The sequence below is a fragment of the Hydractinia symbiolongicarpus genome, chromosome 4, assembly GCF_029227915.1.
Source record: "Hydractinia symbiolongicarpus strain clone_291-10 chromosome 4, HSymV2.1, whole genome shotgun sequence".
NCBI classification, from domain to species: Eukaryota; Metazoa; Cnidaria; class Hydrozoa; order Anthoathecata; family Hydractiniidae; genus Hydractinia; species Hydractinia symbiolongicarpus.
The window spans coordinates 22,521,679-22,534,654 of record NC_079878.1 but is presented as its reverse complement, the minus strand read 5'-3'; positions in this window follow the sequence as shown (position 1 = coordinate 22,534,654).

Below are 12,976 nucleotides of genomic sequence, written 5' to 3'. Positions count from 1 at the left end.
TGACAAACATTAAGTTTTACCAAAATTGTTATAGTAATTTCTAGGTAAAGAAGTTACCTACACAAACACTTGCGAACAGCTTGTTTAACGATTAAGACTGGCTCCATACAAGGGAAACCATGCATACATTTAGAGATCGGTGTACGTTATAGACGGCGGGGCAGAATGGCCATAATGTAATTTCTATTATACTTTATTACATTTTCGTTCGAAACTCAAGATAAAAATTTGATTCGTAACTTTAATAGGCTACTTCAGGTTTTTTTAACATACCCTCCTCCAATCTTATAATAAAAATTTAAAAATCCAGTACACGCCGTGGGTGTGTTATTCACACAAGTCCAGTAAACCCTGTGGGTGTCTCATTCACACCATTTGTCATGATTGTTTACAAGATTTCCTTTTTTAAAAAAGAAAATGAAATTAATATTTAAAACATTTATTTCAGCTGTTTATTTGTTATTGCTCTTTTAGCTTATAACTTTTTTCTAATTGTATATATGTTTATTTGTTTGGGGATTTTCGAGGGAATTAGTAGCTTAGCTATTTAGTTTCCTAATGGTAACATTCAAATCTGAGCGGCAGCTGTATCGATAGGAAAATTGTTTTTTCTGATCCCAAAATTGACTGTAGCCTTGGTTTTTTATCTTTAGGATTTAATTTTAAGAAAAAATTAATTAAGAAGTGGAACCGGTTTTGTCGGTTAAGGCGCTGTTTTGCTTTAATCCATTGATGAAGGGTATTGTGCAACAATTCATCCACAGAAATATTTTGTGTTGATGGCAACAAAATTCCCCCTTCTTAATAATGAGATTTTGACCTTGACGTAATATTTTGTATTTCACTAGATTTTGTAATAAAATCTACGTTAATCTACGTTAAAACATAAAAATGTTGCCACATTTTTTTCAGTAAAGGCAAAAACACTGGATATACTTATTATACTATAGGTTAGCAACATGTAAATGGCAAGCTAAAACACTTCTTAGTCCTTGCCTAACCAACGGCAGGCAAACTCTCTAATAATTTTAACATTAATTAGACTCACCAACAAGCTATTAAAAAACAGGCAACAAGCAACCTGTCTTACTGGCGCCTGCGAATTAGCTATACCAGCAAGTAAGTTGATTATGGGGAAATATTTCTACCAAATTGAAGCTACTTGAAATAGCTAGTTAAGCGTTTCTTCTGAGACTCGGAAGAAAATTTTTGCAATAAACGCGCGTTTTAAGAAACAAACAGAAGAAGAACAAAAGAAGTATTTATAATATAATAAACATCACGTGAGTTATGTTAAATATAGGATCGCTGATTTCTTTATTGCATTAGAAGCTCAATCCTGGCTTTTCCTTAGCTGTTATATACATAAACTAGTCGTTAGCCCGTGGAAAATCCACGGGGTCGTCGGTCCTTTAAATTAACCCGTTGCAACAAAGTGGACAGAAATATATCGCATTGGTATTGATGCGCATTTTAAGAAATTCGTGTTTTCGTTACGGGACATGGCTTTCGCGGACACACAGACAGACAGACGACGGCTATTATTAAAGAGATGTATCAATTAAACGGAACAGTGATTCTCTTATTGGTCACTCTGAGTAAAACACATAAAAGATATCATAAGTATGACATCAACATAAGATCATAAAAATTGAGGCTAAAATGAGCAATGAAAAAATATTAAATTTATTTCAACATATATAGCTGTAACAATTATACAAAAACTGATCAATAGAGTGAATACAAGTTTTAATACTGAAGTACTGATTGCTTAACAGCAGTGTTGGGTCATCGGTCAATAAAAGTAGTGTAACTTAATGACCTCATCTAAATGGTTAATAACTTGTAGAACTTACCTTAACTTCCTTGCAAGTGGACTAAACTTTGCACAATGATTATCGTATAGGCACTTAACGTTTTGCTTGTCAGAATGAATACAATACCGCTACCACCCAACACAAAAAAGAAAGAGTCTATTCAACTATCTGTTCAGTAGGAGTGCGTAACTGGCCTTTCACACTATACAACAGTTTGACGGACATTGTCATAGCAACGTGTCATTTCGTAGGCAGTTTGAGTAGGAGAGTTTCGCATATATTATGCAAAAAATTCAGTAACTACAAAATATAATTAATTTATCAATTTTAATGAGTTCAATTATATAAATAATTTATGAGTCAGAAAGTTATTATTATCCTGTTGTGAGTCGGGATTGATTGTATGGCGTTTCTCTGGCTATGTATATATGCATTCAAATATCTTATTGAGCATATTTTATCTGATATGTCATTGCCAGGAGAAACGGGATACATAGTTCTGTAAAAGCGTATGCAAATTTCGCAATATATCGGTTAGAAAAGTCTGGAAGGATTCGCAGTAAACTTCTACGAACATTTACGTTCTGATTCAGTCCTAGAGCATGTCCAGTTTTGATAAATAACCAGCAGAAAATGAACTGTGAGTAACCATATTGTAAGAGATTTGTGACGTAATAAATTTAAATATATTTAGTATATCTTCGGATACCTTAAAAAACATTTAAAGCAAAATTTAATAAAAACATCAGGACGTTTCAAAATGTTTAACGAAAAAATAAAAACATTATTTCCAAAACAAACACTTAGCAACTTTGACATTTTTAATTTTACAATATACAAAACAACTGGTTAATAAAGTATAATAAATATAACATAAATCTATATATACATATATATAGGAGACCTAAAACAAAAAAAAGGAGACCTAAAACAATAAATTACAGGTTATGAAGGCTTGACTGTCAAAATATTTTCAGTAAAACAAATTTAAGTAGCCATAGATCTACGTAGGTCAATTTCTTTTGGGTAGTAAAAAAACGCGAAACATTCCAGTTCTATCTAAGACATTGCGATGTGTCATAGAATATAGCAACATGAATTAAGCGCTAAAATAATGCTGTTGAAACAAACGCGAAATTTTGCAGTCTGTTGCTTAATAACATGATCTAAAATTTTGCGCTGTGTCAACAAACATGGCAACATAAATCAATCGGTAAATAAATTCACGCACAACAAACTCGAAAATTCTATCACTGGCATTGTGATTTCTCATAGAAGTTGGCAGTATGAATTAATTTAAAAAGATTACCGCTGGTTAAGAGATTTTTTGTCCTTGGTGGCAAAGTTAATTATTCTACTTTGGGCAACGTTGTTTTTCTCCCTAACAGCAGTATTTTGGCTTATTATCTAATTTTGCCAAGCTTCAGCAAAAATTAAAAATAACAACATGGAGTTGGATACAATTTTTCTGCACTTTTCCTAAGTTTTATATAGGTAGCCTAAAATTTAAAAACAATCACTTGTTTACAGCAGCTGCCTGTGTAATACAATACTTGTGAATTTTATTTCACCCTTAAAAAAACTGAATTGCAATGGAAATTGATCCCTACTCGAGAAAAGACAATTTTAAGTTTTTGTCCTATAGCGGAACATACTGCAAAATGGAAATGAGATATCAAAACTACGTATGAAGTATTACCGCTTTTGCACGCAGGGTGGTAATAATATAGATGGAATTCCAGAATAGGATTACATATTATTCAATAATTGTAACAACACGTAAGATTTTTACCTTATTTCCAAACATTGATATTGAGACTTCACCCTGACACATAATGAAAAATTTGTGAAGTTATAAGTAAGTAAGGTCTTTTTTTGCACAAAACTTCTAAATTTAATGAAATAAGTCTGAATTACATTTGGTGGGTAAAATTATTACGTTGTTTGTTTTTCACCTTGTGTTTTCCCTATTGCTGCAAATTACATTTCTTGCTGGATTTATATTATGTAACATAATTTTGATGATTTTAATGTGTTCAATGTATGTAATTTTGGATTTGAACTGACCTCAGACTTGCAGATAATGACGCATTCAGTTGATAAATTGCTAGAAAAGTGCGTTGGCATGCAAGTTTTATCTGCCGCTTAACTAATTTGCACACGTGAAGATGAGGTAACGAAACTTAGAAATGCGTCTTTTTTTATTTATACTCGCATTCTGTGTGTGCCAGAAGGAAGTCGTGCTACCGGCTGCTAAATAACAAATAAGATTGTTTTTATGAATTTTGTTGTGGATTTTTGTAAGGGTGAATTCCTATGAATTTCTTAGGATTTTTGTGCGGAAGCTTATTAGGGCCATTTCTACACATTTTATTGATCATTGTTGTATCTTGAGATCGCAGCTGCCATCTCGAGATCAAAACTTTGATCTTGAAATGAAAGGTTTGATATACAAGATCGAAAGTGGTTCTTCGATCTTCAGATGGAAGCTTCGATCTTCAGATGGAAGCTTCGATCTTAAGATGGAAGCTTTGATCTCGAGATCAAAGCTTCCTTCGATCTTGAAATGAAAGGTTTGATATACCAGATTGAAATGTGTTGATGGAAACTTCGATCTTGTTTGTTTGTTTGTTTTTGTTTTTTGAAATTGAAAAAAAACGCGAAATCTAAAACAAGCTTTCAACCGCAACATTTAGTTCTGGGAAAGTTTTATTTATTTAATTTAATTACAAAATAATATTCTTGGTTATTATTAATCCCAAATGAACTGATATAACAAAAAATTAGGAAACTTTTTGAAATTAGTAAAGAAGAAATAAAATGTCAATATCAAGTAAAAAAAAGACATAAATTACGTCAGTTGTTTGTTAATACGATGCCTTGCTGTTAGTACTTCGGTAAAATAAAAAATTATGACCAACTTCAAAAGGTTAGAAAATATATCTTTTCAAACACATTTCCCCAAGAAACCATTGCATGTGGGAAGGTAATTCTGTGGCAAACTTAAATGCATGAGAAGATGGCCTTCCTACTTAACGAAAGTTTGTAACCAGAAAGTATTTAATCTTAAATATTTTATCGGTTAAAAACATCTGAAATAATCATCAGGAGATAAATAAACAAGAGCTCTGAATAAAGGCAGGAAGAGATTAAAATAGGGTAAAAATAGCAATTGGGAATGGGGTATTTAGTTTAATAAAATTTCACTGCAATTCAACAACGCTCAGCATTCTTTTTTCTTATTAAATTCAGTGATTTCAGATATACTGTTTAATAACATTCAAGGTATAAGTGAATTGACTGGATTTTTAATAAGTTAAATATTTTGATCTTAATAAATAGAGGGGAAAATTAAAAAAATTACAAGCGATGTCATGTTTTTGCAAGGCTACGTCTGTATACTTATTAATATAAAGAATTAAAAAATGACAAGAATAATTTGGCAATATATTAAAAAGGAAAAAAAGGAAATATAAATTTCTCAATATTTTAAAATCACTAGACCGACTTGCCAAACACTTGATCTGAATAACAAAATATTTTGTCTAGCAATTAAACTTTGCCATATACTAATAAGAATATACTCCAGACCGATCTGACACAAGGTATGTAATTTTCTCAGAATCCCAAAGAACGATCATGGTAGCCTTTAATTTTTGTTATTCTCGCACGTAGGACAGCGTCTTCAGTTCCTATCAGCACTGATATAAACAAGGACTCTTCAACAACGGAACGTATATTTATGTGCAGCTGGCTTACTTTTTTTAATTATTGGCGTGTATTATGTTTTCATACTGGAAGATTGTTTATCGAAAATGTAACTGGAAGGTGATGCTATAAAGAGACTCAAAATACATAAAATCGCTTCCTGGACAATAGCTTGTAAATCATGCGGCAATGAATTTGAATGTAGCTACATGAGAAATACTTTGTTTGTGCTTATCGTACGAGGCCTAATTAAAACTAACTTGATTTCTTGGTATTTTCCAGCAATTTTCTACAAGGACCTTTAATCGTATGTAAAACTTGATATAAAACTGTAAAAACAAGATGCAACAAGGTACATAGATCATCTTGTTATTCTAATTGTTCGACCACATTGACAATGGTGATGACACACCTAATTCTGAAACAAACTAAGATAATACATCTTAGTAGATTCCGTTTTAATAGTCCGTCTAAAGGCACTTCATCATCGCATAAAAATAAACATTGCGACATCGTGTGCAAAATTACAGAACTAATAAAGAATCCTTATCGGATTAGTTAAATTAAATGAAAATTCCAGCCTTTAGAAAAATGTTTTCATGTCAAATTTACAAATGAATGCTGGTAGCTAGGTGTATTTACTCCCAACAACATTATTGCGTTAACAATGTCTTAGATTAGTATTTAACCTTGTTGCTAGGATGGAAACATTCCATGGTAACAAATAACTGGTTTTCATTAAAGCAAATATTAAAAATGCGGATCATTAATAAATTCCAATGTACGTATGTCAGTAAAGCTAAGTATTCACTGAAACGCGACAGAGTTAATTAATTAAAAAATTCACGACGAATAAATTTTCTGTCGTGAAAAAAGTTTCACGAACAGGTGGCACAGTGTGTCCATTGAAAACATTTTAAAGATTGAATTTCTCTCGCATTTCTATCATGGACAGTGAGGATGAGATTTTGTATACGCTGGTCGTAGTGATAGTGAAGAGAAATGAGGAAAAAAATCATTGCACGACTTGTCGTACAGACAAGGATATTTTCGGACGCATTCTGCTAAAGTTTCTTGTTCGTTCATATCAAGGGAAGATTAAACGGAACTCTCACTGTATATCTTCCTGTGCATAAACATTTGCATGTTTCATAATATTAAACGCGAGCATGAATTTAAATAAGGGGTTCTTTAAAAATTAATCCAATTTACGTCCTTTGAAATTAAAATTTTTCGCCACGAACGAATTTTTTAAAATGAAAACCTTTTCATTTCCTATCGCGAAAAACTACGCGACAGAAAATAACGATTAACTGGTGGTTTCTATCGCGAATGTGTGTCCACCAAAATATGAATTATTTTTTTCGCGATAATAATTTGCGAAGAGCGTATTTTGCTTCAGTGGACACTTAACTTAAGCGTAATATGACGAATAAATTCCGTTTTGAAAGAATAACAGTGTTTGCACTTAGCAATACTTAGGTTTTACATTTTTGAGGAGCAAATACACCTTTCCCCAATTTCATAAATTTTAATAATTATGACATCATCCAAAATTTTATAATTGGTCTGTGCTCTTCAATTAAAAATATTCAGATAGAATATTCAGATAGTATATTATCATGACAAAAATGAAGTATTTAGATCAATATAATATCTGGTCGGATTTTATTTAGATGTAAAGAAAATAAACGAGGCTTTTCTGGGAAAGCTCGGTTATATAAAGGGTTTGACCGAAACTTTCAACTCGGAGTTGAGGCACTAAACAAACAGAAATATTAACGAAATTAGGTAATTTGTTCTACCTTTTGCTAAGGAATTTACGGATAAGAATAATTTTTAGTATCGACTTTTTTAATTGAGTTTCTCATAATTAGGAAATTCGGGGAAGGTCTATTGAAGATATTTTTACCATACAGAAAAATATTTTGTTGGTCGACTTTAATGAGGTCAAAAATTTTAAAATCATCAAGAACTATTAAAAATAAAAAAATTTAGATATAAAGAAATGCTATCGGATAGCCCCTTAAAAATTTAATAGAGGTTTTTTTGGAATAATATGAGATTGTTTGCTTAGCTCAAGTTTTTAGGCAAAATGTTATCCTTTTTGGTTTTCTTTGCACTCTAAAGGTGCCATTATTTTGGGAACGTTTGAGCATTACAATATATTTCCTCTAAAGTAATTCTTTTTTTATAGTAAATGGTTTTCTATATTAACAATTTTATTGTCCCATCTCTTTCCGGTAAAATTAAACTACAACCTAATAAATGCACAGTACTTGTTTTCATGATTAAAAAATAATTGATACCTCTAACTTGTATTGTAAGAATACTATTTTAAAAGATTTAGTTTACCTCCACTACGACTAACTTTATGGTATACAATGGTAAATATTATATGGATATACCAGCAAGCACCTCTCAAAAAGCGCTACTTTCCCTTTGTGTGTCGTATAATTACACTCCCCTTTAATTGCTTGATTTCTAAAGGAACAAGGGCTAGAGAAGGGCTGAGGTGCTCTTCTTCTGTTTACAGGGGTTTTCTTCAGTTCTAAAATGATTAGCCTGGATTATTGTTTACATCTCAGACAATTTGACAACGCTGAAAAATAATTCAACAAAAAATTACACGAGTGGGAACTTTAAAAAGCGTTTCTTTTATTTTTCTATTTTGCTAGTCGATATGATTGCAAATGGTTGAACGTCAGCAATTAGAGGACGTTTACTGACATAAAAAGTAAGTAGCCAGGACAAGTAGCTATTGAGTACAGTATTCTTTGTCATAAAACATTGTACCTTAAGCTACATTTTGTATTGTATGCAGACAAAGTTGCGGTTGTTTTCACCTACATATGTGCGATTATCATTCAGAAATGTAGAAAATCTTGACCATAACAGATAAAGTGGTTTTACCCCAGCTTGAAGATTTTTTAACTAGTTCAGTGTAAAGGGATTTTATTTAACTATAGCAATCTGTTGTTTATAATTTTCATTTTTTTACAAAATGATGTTGAATTGCATGCCGAATAAAGTGTTAATTAAACGATTATTTTTTAAGTTTCTTTTTTTTCACGACACAAAAATTTCTACTATTTTAGGCCATCTCGACGTTTAAAAGTCATTTTATCGTCAAGTGACTCTTTTACGGTTTCATCATTTGTATCTTTCACGACTTTTCGGGTTTTGCAGCTATTGTAATTTCGAATATTTCTAAACTGATGTGAATTTTAAAAATCTCTTCACGGAAATCGTATGATCAGTTGTTTTTTTACCGTTGTTGGTCAGTTTAAGAAAATTTAAATTACAGCGTAAAATTCATATTCTATTCTTGGAGAAGTGACAAATTTGAACAACTTTGTTTGGAAAAATGCTTAAATACAAAAAAAAAAAAAAAAAAAAAAATGATTAATAAATTTTTATTCCCTGATAAAACCCAGCATTTGAAAGCCATTTTGACTTATGAATGAGCCATTATGAAGGATTTTGATGACATTTGGGGAATAAATTAAAATAGGAACATTTGCAATACAATTTTTTATATGAATATTCAGACTCAGATAGAAATATTTTTTAAAGATATGCTCAGCGTTTTGCCCAGCTTGTAAATCCTTCTGATGTGTATTCGTTTGTGTCCGGGATATTATAATTTTAAAGTCATTTTATTGTTTTTATATATATACACATTAAGACTTAATTAACCCAACCATGATTCTGAATTTTATTTCCTACCGTTTTTATATTACGTAACATAATATTGCTGTTTCTGATGAGTTCATTGTCGTTAATTTTAGTTGTAAGTTGATATAATTTTTAACTTTTTACTTAATTCCCTTATACTAGCCAATTATGACGTGATTAAGTTGATAAATTACCGGAAAATTGCGTTGACATGCAAGTTTTGCTGTTTGCAGCGACGCTACACAATAATTTTCACGTGGTTTAGTACGATCACAGTAACCTAAACATTCAAAACATTAACTACTATTTCACTGCAAATAAAGTCGCCTTTTGGCTTCATAAAATTAAAAAAAAACTGAATATCTTTTCACAAACGAGTGTCCTGTACACCTACGTTTTAAAAGAAAAAGGAAGCCTACGTTTGGTTAACGTAGACATACAGACAAAGGTGTATTTAAAAAACAGTTTGTTGGTATTTTAACTAAATTAATCACCACAGGGGAAATTAAAAAAATAATTATTTTTCGAAATTTCGCAAGAGGCTACTCCATGTGGGAAGATAGTTTTGTGATAAAATTAAAACTTGTTAAAATCACATTACTGTTACTTAAGGACAAGAAGTCACTTTCTATCGAAACTTCTTGACCACCAGAACGTAGTTCAGGAAAAAATCAATTTTAAATAATATTTATTTATCAATTAAAATAATTATGCTACTTTTGTGTAATTAAATGATTTGAATATTAATACTATACTTAAAGCCCAAAAGCTTTAAACGCCAAAACAAGTCAACACGTATAGTTAGGATGGTAGAAAGTACAAAAGGGAAAAAAAAGCGAAATAATTTTTACGAATCGCCAAGTTTAATGGATCTGTTTAAAAACAGATTTTTGGTGATGAGAAGCAACTCTGTATAATTTCATAGTTAAAACTATAAATATTATAATTTTTTCATGCCTATTGCTTTGTCTCTATTTTTCTTCACAAAATTACATTTCTTAATTTTCTTCGTCTTTGTGGCAAAACAAAACCAACTAAAAGAACCAGTAAACCTGCATAAAATATCATCGATTAAAAATAAACATTACGTCATTAAGTGCAAAATGACGATAACCGACCAAGACTTTATTGTCACTATGGGATTAAGCTTGTTTTAAAGTGATAGCAAACATTGGGAAAGGTAGCTAGGTGTATTCGCTGCGATAAGCATGAATTACCAAAACCTTGGTAATTCCACAGAAATCTTTCATAGCAACAAGGGAGTGATTTTAATGAAGAAACAAATACTAAATGTGATTAAAATCATTAATAAATACCACTGTCTGTTAGTCACTAGGCGTAATATGACTGTTCTGAGAGTACAAGTTTTACCGTACTTTTTTTTTGCAATTTATAACGACCCTGCACGTAATTTTATTTTCACTTTGTCCGTCCGTCCGTCTGTCTGTCACGAAAAATGGTAGCTTAGCTGCGACGGGCGAACCCGTGGATTTTTCCACGGGCTAACGACTAGTTAAATTAAATACAACAACACACATACGAACATAGACATTAGACGTTGAAAGATGACAAAACATAGAAAAGAGTACACTACTAAGGCTGTATGTTCGCGTTCATTAAAACATCTTGTTTAATTGAGCCGTGCGGACTTCTGTCTCGAAGTTGTTCGTAGAATAATTTGAAGGTAGGTACCTTGAACTTTCCACACATCGTACTGTCGATCTTAACAGTGGGAAGGATATCTTACTTCTTACTTCTTATAGCCTTCATTGATATTAAAATGAAGATGTGTCATTTTTCGGAAATCATTCTAGCCATGCGTTGGTAGAAGATTTGACGTTCTCTTCATATTCCACGGTTCGTTGAGAAGACTAGCAGGGTAAATGATCCGTTTTGAATTTAAAGTATACGTTCACCATAATGTCGTTTCTTCTCGTCTTCGTTTCGCTGGTAACACTTTTCTAATTCTAGATTCCAGTACCTCTGAGCAGTGAGATCAAACACTCTTATATCGAGGAATGCTCCTTGATCAGTAATTCAGATGTTGAGGGCGCTAATATCCAAACGTGCTTCCCTGCTACTGCTGGCGGCTCTTAAGCGTAAAGTTTCACCATTCATCTCAACTAGTAACAGTTCTTTTCTCATTTAAACACAAATGTCACTCAATAGATCAGCCTTGATGTCCCTGATTTAACTGTGGCGCAACGTTACGATGCCACCTTTCTTACAAAAAAGACTGTGCGATATATCGAAGCGACAACCACATGCACAAATTGACGGTAATCTATCTAGCTACCAGTTCGAATCGTATCCCAGAGTTCCTTTTGTGCCAAATCATAGCCATACTCCTTCAATGGTAGCGTAGTAAGCCAGTTCAAAACTCCCTTTTGATTGTTCGCTTTTACTCTTTGCTTTCCTTTCTCGTCCATGTATGCTAGAAGCGACTCGAGATTATCTTGCTTTTTTTTTGACGTGCGCTTCGCGACTGTTGTTTCGTCCTGCCTCTATATTCTAAACATTGATGTTAAGTATTTGTGATTGACGATTAATGGTAGCCTTCATGTAGTTATTATAATCGTCAGCAGCAGCGGCTGCGAATATCTTCAACCCCAAACCACCTAAAATTGGTGGTAGGGCAAGTAATTGATGTCCGCTATCGCTGACGATGTGACCACCTGTGATTGCTGGAATGAATTGGTGCCGAATGATTTCATCGACTTTTGCTAACTGGTTCTTGATCTCAGAAATCGTACGAAGAAAGTACGTCAACTTGTGTTGGTAACCAGCCACATAGCACGTGTAGGCTGCTTGTGGTTGCGCAATCACTACTTGGGAAAGTATGGAGCTCTCGTTGATCCAGTTTGTAACGAGACTATGTACAAAACTTTTCTTAAACGCCTTAGTGCCAATCACGGCTCCCAGGTGTCTTTCACCATTTCCAGAAACTTGGACACCAGTACCTTTAAAAAGGGTAATTGCATCAGTAAGTCTCTCCGGAATATTGTGGAATATTGCCCGCTATGACGTAAGTTCTAACCAATCACATTGCGCGATCTTCGAAAATATCGATGGCGCCCTTTTGCCCGGGTAATGACGTCAAATAACACTGCTTCAACGGTCGACATCGGGCCCTGCAGTAGAAAGTCTTCATTAGCATCTTTTTCCTCAGGAGTTTTCGTCCGAAGCAGGTTTTTCCGTTAAAACGTAGTATGTGGGATATCATCAGGAGTAGAAGCTACTGTCGCATCATCGTTTTCCAGCTGATCTTCTGCTGGCTTATGTCTCTCCAATACGTTGTTTCCTGCTTGATCTCTTTCCACAACAACACAAAATCGAAGGTGCTGTAATACACCTCCATTGTTTCTAAATCGTCTACCGCACCAGCCACACACATCATCTGATTTTCATTTTCCGGAATGTTCATGTCTTGTCTGACGTTATCGTTAATGTCGACTTCCATGATAACAAATATATTAGAAGCTAACTAAGAAGTTGATAACTTTTTTCACTGTTAATCCAAATTGACGCTGATTTGCTTGCGTCGATTTAATTTTTTGTTATTGCACCTCTTCAATTTTCAAAATAATTATCCGTTCAGATCAGATCCCGTTCCCGTTCGAAAATAGCACGACTTCAATAACATTTTACTGAATATTGCTAGCCTGTCATAACGAGAATAATTTTCCGTGGGAAATACATACACGGATGGGCCATGATAAATCCCCATGTTTATTCCGAACAATTTGTTACATAACCATGTTTATTCCGAAAAA